General features: G+C 34.5%; 2 long non-coding RNA genes across 2 annotated transcripts; one reads left to right on the top strand and one right to left on the bottom strand.

The window, feature by feature from the left end:
• Positions 1-582: 582 nt before the first annotated feature.
• On the bottom strand, positions 583-3612 carry LOC110872237. The gene is made up of 4 exons (XR_002554317.2): positions 2190-3612; positions 1586-1834; positions 971-1500; positions 583-821 (listed from the first exon to the last, which is right to left on the bottom strand). It is a non-coding gene; the product is annotated as an uncharacterized LOC110872237 (long non-coding RNA).
• Positions 3613-5508: 1896 nt separating this feature from the next.
• Positions 5509-8624, top strand: LOC110872238. The gene is made up of 4 exons (XR_002554318.2): positions 5509-6204; positions 7106-7175; positions 7726-8239; positions 8389-8624. It is a non-coding gene; the product is annotated as an uncharacterized LOC110872238 (long non-coding RNA).
• The last annotated feature ends 1125 nt before the right edge of the window (positions 8625-9749 follow it).

Below are 9749 nucleotides of genomic sequence, written 5' to 3'. Positions count from 1 at the left end.
CGGGAAATTTGGTACCGGTACCCAGTACCAAATGATCATTCCTAATCCTTATCACTAACTCATGTTCACTAGGATTATAAAAAAAAATAGAAATAAGTGGCCCCACCCCATCTCACCCTTCTTCTTCTTCTTCTTCCCCATTCAACGCTTTACAGATGAGATCCATTCAGACTTTCAATAATCTGACCATTATGCTTGAGCAATTTACGGGCATGTTTGGCTAAGCTTTTCAAAACAACTTATTGGCTTATTGACTTATCAAAAAGCCAATAAGTTGTTTTTGTGTTTGGCTAAGCCAAAAGTCCTTTTAGAAATGGCTTTTTGCAAAGAAGAAAAAGGAGCTTTCAAGAAGTCACAATATTGTGACTTTTTGGCCAGCTTTTAACTTTTCAAACTACAAATTACCAATATACCCCTTCTTTACCCCCTTATATTTAAAAGAATGCCCATTTTAGTCATTTTACATCAATAAGCTAATCCAAACACTTTTTTTAAAAACTCCTTTTCAAAAAGTCCTTTTCGCAAAAGTCTTTTTCCAAAAGTCCTTTTTAACTATAATAAGCTTAGCCAAAGCAATTTGACTAGAATCTTCAACCCTCTACTCAAAATCACTTTGCCCGATTCTGTTATTCTAGTAAGATTGAGAAATTAAACATGACATTGGCAGGCATCTAGATGTTCATGGAGAAGTTGTACCACCTTATCAACTGCAATTACAATGAAAAAACCTTTTTTTGAAAAGACCATGAAAAAACCTATGTTTTCTCCTTCGTGAATGGCGTTTTGAGGTTCTCGACATTACATATGGGATAAAAGTCACCCTACATGACGAAAGATCCCAGTTAATTAAACAAACACCAGAAAAACAAAAAATATATATATATTTTTCTATTTGGTGTAACATGGTCTGATTTAGAGACCCTACTATTATGCAACAAGACTAAACATGATTGATGCAGATTACAAGTACCTGAGAGTGATTTCGTAAACCATGATCTTGAAGAACTGCAGCATCATTCAGAAGCTTTTCATTGTTTTTGAAAATATCAATGGAAAAGAGTATTTTTTTTTAATAATTGATTCATGAGAAACATAGTACCATAAAGGTGGAAATTTTAAACCATTTATACGAAATCTGGCCAATTCGGGTCAGATTTGATTGATAACGGGTCAAACAGATTAGATTTAAAAATTCCCTAAAAATGAAACTAAACGTACACAACGTCTTAAGTTGTTTGTAATCGCATTCAATAATTGAATATTCACAAAATTCTAATTACCGGATCACATAAAGGTGACCAGTTTTGACCGAATGCCCGACCTGCCCATATCACCATTTTAAATTCTTTTGAAACCATTTATGCCCATATCACCATTTTAAACTCTAATGATGGGATCGCATTCAATCGCATTCGGTATTTTACGGGATCACATTCATTGACTTTTTCTCGACAGCAGGTTTCAAGTCCTTGACTGTTACAGAATTCATCACAGCAACATCTGTGTCCAATACAAGCAACCAACAATCGTTAAATAATATGCTGAGCTGAAAATAAGAAACTAAGCAAGCATCATCATATAATACCAAAAGATGTGCAGTCTAATTTAAGTACAGAAACACGCATAGCACTCCCAAGTTCCAAGCTGATCAGGGTGTCAACTGTCAACATGTGATAGAGTTGGCTTCTTTGGTACATCTGCAAGCACATGATCATCAAGGAGTGCAGCTAGTGTTGAATTGAGCTTTGCTTTCTTGACATTGTTACAGTTGTACTCTAGGGCCACATTGTCATCTTCGTTGACACCAACTGCTGTCAGTTCAGTCATTTACTTCCTATCAAAGAGATACAAAAAATTGTGTCATATAATTTCAAAAGAAATGAACCAGTTGTTCAATGTTTCCAATCGGAAATAGATGACACTAATAACCCCACGGGACGCTTTTTGACATTTTTTTAACAGCAATATCCGCCTAGACCTACTCACAAACCCTCTAGACCTACTCCTAAATCTACACCAATGTCCACCACAGGACTAGAATCCAGGAACGCCTTTACTACACACCTTGGTATCGCTATCTATGCTTACAAGCCCTTTGGAATCCGCCTACATGAGAATCACATTTTCAAAAAATAGAACTACTTATTCGGATTCCTAAATTCATTGGATCCTTCAAGCAGCTAAGTTACCTCAGTTTCTCAAATGCAGGTTTTATTGGTATTATTCCACATCACATTGGAAATCTCTCCAATTTGAAGGTTCTGGATCTTGATTCATCTTCATCTGATTATATTGTCAGTCCAAATGATATGGCATGGGTTTCTGGCCTTTCATCACTTGAGCATCTTGACTTGAATAACGTAAATCTTTTTCAAGCAAATAATGTTGATAAGATATTTTACATGATTCCTTCATTAACATATTTAAGTTTGAGAGGCTGTCAACTTTCTAATTCTGATCTTGGTCTTCACCTTAATTCAAGTAAAACACCCCCCTTGTTGGGTTTCAAGCTTCAAACTCACAAAAACACTCACTTACATAGGGATTAAATTTCTGCTTGAACTCCACACTTTCATTCATTGATAAAACCCTAAATATATACAGACTCTTTAGACGTACATGAATAACAACTTAGCCCATTATCTTCTATAAAATAGTAAAACAAGCCCATGTTTTGACCCACTACTCTTAAACAAAAGTAACCCTTGACTAATTAAAACACTAAAAACATGTGACTAATTAACTAAAATTATCCAACCCATTTGACCTACGAAGCTCCATTTCCGACCCATATCCATGACCCGAACTGGAAACGTCAAGATTAATCCTACACCCCTTCATTGAACATCTGGATCTTAGCTTCAACTGTTTTAAAGGCCAACTCCCACACTTTTTTTCAAAACATGACATCCTTAACATTCCTCGATCTTTCATACTGTAATCTTAGTTTGGCATGGAACTCTGTGAACCTGTTGAACATGATCCCTTCTTTATCGGAATTGCATTTGTCAAGCTGTGGGCTTCACAATGCCCCCTTTTCACCCACTTATTTGAATTCCAGTGCCCATTCTAACATACAATATCTTGACCTTAGCATTACTTCAATTCCGCTTCTTTAAATTGTTGGTTGTTGGTGTACTCTCCTGCCCCTGGTCAAAATTGCTAGTTTCAATCGCTGTTTTATCAGTCAAATTTGTTCCTTCTGCTGTCGCATGAAATTAGGGCTTCAAGACTCAAAGTCTTGGTTACCAAGTGTGAGCAAATTGGTGTTAAATTCAGATCTTTGCTGTTGATAACTTGCTGATTCCGGGCAAAATTATACCTGCTGAAGTTCCTTCAATTCATACGCTACTGCTGCAACTCGTGATACCTGGTGAAACGTTCCTTTTTATTTCTCCTACTACTTCTAATAGGCTGCTCTAGGAGAATAATTGCTTCTTTGTGCTTTAAGGGTGTAACGAGTGGTTAAACACCTTAGTGGCAAACAAAAAAAAACAACCAATCAGAGTGTCTCATGTCAATCAGTGAAAAGTGTTTAAACTTTGATGAAAAGTGTTGTTAATGGTTTAGACACTTGCTGAAGTGGTAAACTTTGTTTTTATTTTCTGTTTTTTTTTAATTTAAGATAAAATAGAAAAAAATCAAAGTTTTATAAATAAAAATAAAGCATTACATTTTAAATAAAATCTAGGTTTAAAAAACTAAAAATCACAAGGCCATCCATATTTTTTTGCGATCTCACATTTTCTAACGAGTGTGATTTCCAACATCGCAGGGTGAACATTGTCAGTAGGCCTATTAAACGTCTCCAAGTCCTTGTCGTACATTGTTTGTCGCAATGCCTCTCATTGCTCATCTGCCAAGGTCAAGTATTTTTCTTCTCGTATACGTTTAATTTCCATTATCTCTTTTTTCATGGCCTTGTACTCTTCGAATTTGTGTGTTATATCTCTTGGATCTTCGTTTCTTGAAGGGTCGACGGCGGTGTTTGCCGCGCGGCAAAAGCCTTTGCCGAACCCTTTACCGCACCCACACCGGACACCCTAAGTTATATTTTTTTATTGGTGCTTGTTCTGGTGTGTAATTATCTTTTTGCATTCTGGTTTTAAGAAAATAAAATAAAATAAAAAACGTCTGATGATGATTCTTCATCATCCGTCAATAATCAAACTTTTAATAATATGGATTTTAGTGATCCTTTATTTCTCCATCCAAGTGATACTAGTAATATATCTGTCATCAGTATAAAACTTAAAGGCACCGAAAATTATACTATCTGGGCTAATGCCATGGAACTTGCTCTTCAAGTAAAAAAAACAAGTTGGGATTTATAGATGGGTCAATTAAAAAGGATCTTGATAATCAAGTTTTAAGCAAACAATGGGATAAATGCAACTCAGTAGTACTATCTTGGATTTTGAACTCTATATGCGAGGAATTGTATGTGGGACAATTTTTTTCAAAAAATGCTTTTGATGTATGGAATGAACCGAAGGAAACCTATACCAAATTGATGGATCAGTTATTTACAACCTATACAAACAAATCAATTCTACCACTCAAAATGGTTCTTCTGTTTTGGATTACTATCATAAACTAAACTCACTTTGAAGACAATATAAAACCATTACAAAGCTACCACAATGCACATGTAATTCCTCACTTCAGATCACCGCTTTTAATAACCAAATAAAATTAATGCAATTCCTAATGAGATTGAATGATGTTTATCAACCTTTAAGATCAAATTTACTTTCCAAAGACCCCCTTCCAACTGTTAAGAATGCTTTTGCTGTCATTTCTGCTGAAGAATCACACCAAGGTGTGAATCCTTATACTAAATCTCAAGCTACTGCTTTTCATTCAAGGTTTTATGATCCCAATAAGAAAATATCAAACAAATATCAACCTTTGTGATGCACTCACTGCAATCTTATTGGCCACTCTATTGAGAAATGTTTTGAATTAGTTGGCTACCCTCCTAACTATAAGAAAAAAAAAACAATCCTCAAAGAGCTCAAGCTGTAACATCCGTCAAAATCGGATCTCCGAAATCCGAGCCGGATTTCAAAACCAAACCCTTTTCAAGTAAATAAAAATAAGGATTTTTAATAATTTCAATATTATACTATTAGATTAAACCACCACATATTTCGTTGGTTTAAAATCGGAATAAAAATGGAGGTTTATAAGCGAGACTCAGTTAACTCGGTTAATAGATATAAGGGAAATAATTAAATACGTTAAAATTGGTGGTTAAAACAAGTTTTTAACTTAAAAGGATTTAAACCGTCAAAATATCAAAGTTACAAGTCAAGGGATTGGTTTATAATTAATAGAAACTATAAAATATGCAAGTCAACTAACAGGGTTAGATTTTATAAACTCGATTAACTAAGTTAGTTAAGTTAATTATTAATTATAACCAAGTTAACCCTCATGATTTGTAATAAAAGTGGAGGGGCTTACTGGTCACATTTGAAAATTTAAGTTGAGGGACTGGTTATGTGAGTTATGAAAGTATAATTAAAAACAAGTAAAAAAGGAACCAGTGACCTCACCATCAACAAACATCCTAAACATCACTCAGCTACACCCTGAATTGGTGGGAGTCTAGGCAACGGGCTCCCTATATATCCCTTTGGAACGAATTAAATAAGAAAAAAAATAAATACTCAAAACTGCAGTTAACGGGGGACTCGACCCCGGGCAGTTGAGCACAACAAACACCCGCGCAGCACCAGACCAACTCATGTTTTGTTATTTATTCCTTAACGTATTTCTTTTAAACCTACATTGAAACCGAGAATCAGTTTCCTTCTTCTTCGCTATAAACACAGCCAACTCAACCTGATCGATTGAATCTGTTTTGCGACGTTTAAGTTTCATTCAGGTCCTCTCAAACACGAAATTTTGGTGTAATATGAAACACCCCTTTGAAACGTTCCGTTACTAAAGCAATTAATCAAAATCAAATCCATTCAAGTCCACCATTAAAGTTCTCATGAACATCATTTGGGTTTACTCTAATTCGTAAAACTTAACTTACAAAACTCACATCATTCGATTCTTCTTCTAATTCCACACAAAACTCCACTGAAATTTATCCATTTCACCAACCACATAACACGAATTTGATCGAAGAATATTGTAGGGCTTGTAACTTGTGCGGATGATATCTCCTTCAATTCTCAACCTTTTCAGGTGATTCCAAAGCCCAACTTCCTTAATTTTTCGTGCTTTACAAAAGCCCTCTATCAATTTCAGTGATAGAAGGCTAATTTATCCGAATTTAATTTTAGTTGAAATTAGGGTTCTTCATGCATAGAATTCGGGGCTTTTAGATTTAGACTTATATTTTGATGAAATTGAAAATATAATACTGTTATATATCATACTAGTGTATTGTTTGTAAATTTTGAGAATTTTTAGATATCAATTGGAATTTTAGTGAATTATTTATGTTTTAATCACTAGATAAATCAAATAAAAATACAAGATAATTTTAAATGAACTCAATAAATATTTTTATTGGTTATTTCAGACTATATCAACATTAGAGAATTTCTATAATTTTTTTCTTAATTTTTTGGAATTCATGAAATTTAATTTGGATTTATACATTATTTAAAAAAATACTAGATTTTCACAAATAAATTCTATGAATATTTTTACTGATCTCTATTGATTATATAATCATAGTGGGATTTTTATATAAATCTTCCATAATTTTAGATAATCATTTAAGTAAAGAAGTTATGGAAATATTAAATAAAGTAAATTCCTTTATATAATTAATCATTTTATGTGACAATCATTTAATCGGCGATATAAAATTATTAGATGGTTTAATTGAATTTGTTTAAATATGAGCATTTACAAAACTATTAAACCCTATTAAATTGATAATTATAAGAATATCTCATGGTAAATAATTATAGAAATCTATATGTACATAAATTTATATTGGTTTGGTTATTTTGTCAAATAGTTATTTTATATAATTTAAAGTCCCCAAATAGGAGAACCCAATTTCCTAAAATTAATATACTGTCCTTTCGTTCAAGTATTTCGTTATTTAGAATCTTGGTGATATTTATTCTAGGGTGTTTTAGTCAATTGTTATACCTCGTGTACTCGTGCGGTAATTCTCGTGGATTAACTCTTCACAACCTGTGAGTAATTTCTTCCACTTTCCCCTTTTTAACTTTTTCAAATTTTGGGGTGCATCACGTTACACTTTTCGATTTACTTAACATGCTATGATCAAGTGTTATTATGTGATCAAGTGTTATTATGTGAACGTCTTATTTTGGAGTGTATTCTATTATTCTATATGCTATCGGATGTCAAGTCTATTGCATGCTATTGTGTCTAGTGGATCCACGGCTGACTAGGTTCCCCACGGCCATGGGTTGTAGCCTAGTATCGCCAACGGTATTAGACTCGCTCCTCGGGGCTTGAGCCTAATGCACGCTATTATCAGGAGTCTATTTATTTTGGTTGTTTGTGTTGTTATTTGATTGTGTATTCTTGTTTGGTAAATTTGGATTTATAGATATGTTGACTATGTTGACGATATGAGACTATTTACACACTAACCTTGAGGTGCATGTTAAAAATATTTTTTAAGAAATAAATATAAAACTGTTTTCTATAAAACGGAGGAAATTATTCACCAACATATTTGTTGACCCAAAAATATATTTTTCTAACGTGGTGCAGGTTTTCAAAGTTGATGATCAAGTGATGTGGACACGTAGCATGGGCCTTAGGAACTTAAAGGCAAAATTGCACTTTTCGTCCTTTATGTTTCAGGTTTTCTACAGGCGCTGTCCTTTAAGTTTAAAAATTACACTCTATGTCCTTTATGTTTGCAACCTATAACAGGCGGTGTCCTTTCTTGTCAACCCAGTTAACTTTTGATGTTAAAACCCCTCACGTGCACGTCACGTGAGGGTATATTCGTCTTTTTCCCCAAATAACAAGCAATATAAATGCATCTTCTCCGCTGATGCGATTGGCAAAATTAGGGTTCCAACAAAACCCAATTGTCTCCCCTGATTCACAAAATTAGGGTTCCAAATCATTCCAAAAAACCCAATCGGGCCGTTCATGAAAGTTGTGCAATGAAATTGAACTTACAATGGTGCTTTGTTGGTGTGGAAAAGAAGTTGCATTACATACATCTTGGACTGTTAGAAACCCAGGAAGGCGTTTCATATCTTGCCCTAATCTGGTTAGTATAACATCCTCACTCTAGCCCTAATTTAAAAAAAAAAAACTGATTTTTATGAAAATGCAAGAATAACTGATTTTTATGAAAATGTTGGAATCAAACTGTGGTTTTTTTGATTGGATTGACCCTGAGATGTGTCAGCGTTCTAGGGAAATCATTCCTGGACTCATACGTGGAAGAAATGTACTTGAAGAACAACTTCGTGGTCAGGTTGAAGAAGCCAGGAGGTTGAAGAAGTATTTGAAGATTGGCTGGGTTTTTTTTTGTGCTTGTTGTACTGTTTTTTAAGCGTTAATGTATGTTGGTTTTCTTTTGTGGTAGTTGTTGAAATGAATGCAAATGTAATCTGGTATTAATGTAATGTAATGGTATCTGTTAAAATGAATGTAATCTGGTATAAAAGTGGTGTAATTGTATTTGTTGAAATGAATGCAAATGTAATGGTTACCCAACCACCAAACCTGTTCCATTTGAAATGAAGTGCAATTGTAAACTGGTATTAAATGGTTACACAACCATTGAATGTTCAGCCAACCAACATACCTGTACATCATTTATGACAACTACTAACCATATTATACATCAACCATATTTGTCATTAACATCAAACATCAAGCATAAGTCTTAGTCATCAAAATAGAACATCAGTCATACTAAACATAAGTCTTAGATCACAAAAGAGAACATAAGTCATAGTTAACATAAGATAACAAAAGTTGAACCCCACGGACATAAGTTTAGCTTTCTTGCTTTTCTTTGCATCCTTGCCTTTACCACCATCAACATGCTGCTTCCGTTTGCCTTTCGCATCACCACCAACTGCAGTCTTGACCTTGGAACCACCCTCACTTGGTTTTTTTAACATGACCTCTTGTTGTGGCCTTTCCCCTTACAATTTCCACAAGTCTGAACTGCGTATTTCTTTGATAGCTTTCCACCCTTTGTCATATCCTCCATTTCAACAGCTGACTTCCTCCTAGATTTTTTAGGCCTACCTGCTTGTTTTTTATGTTTAGGTGGCTTTAGATTATAGGAACCATTGACTTGGGCCACATAGACCTGCCACTGATTGGGTTGACCTTGAAGCTATACACCTTCTTCCAGTTGTCTAACCTATACAAGGGATTCACCCAACTTTCTAAACATCCAACTTGCTTACCATTGGTTGCCATAAACCATATGGTAGCCACAACATGTCTACAAGGTATGCCCGATATCTCCCATGCCCTGCATGTACTCCACTTCCTGTACATATGAACTACACATTGACTTTTCCCACTGACCTGATACTGATCATCACCATTCCACTGCACAGAATACTTGGTTGCCTCTTTTTTTATTTCCTCCAATGTCTCTTGTGCATAGGGTGTTAGGAGTCCTTCAGTTCTTTCTTAGACCATCAGTATGGTGACAATTCTTCTCATGAGATACTCCCTAATATACTCCAATGCTGATATTATTGGCTTATCCCTAGCATCAATGATCTTAGTGTTGAAAGACTCACACATGT

Source organism: Helianthus annuus, chromosome 8, assembly GCF_002127325.2.
Source record: "Helianthus annuus cultivar XRQ/B chromosome 8, HanXRQr2.0-SUNRISE, whole genome shotgun sequence".
Taxonomy (NCBI): domain Eukaryota; kingdom Viridiplantae; phylum Streptophyta; class Magnoliopsida; order Asterales; family Asteraceae; genus Helianthus; species Helianthus annuus.
This window is presented reverse-complemented; position numbering and strand designations above follow the sequence as displayed.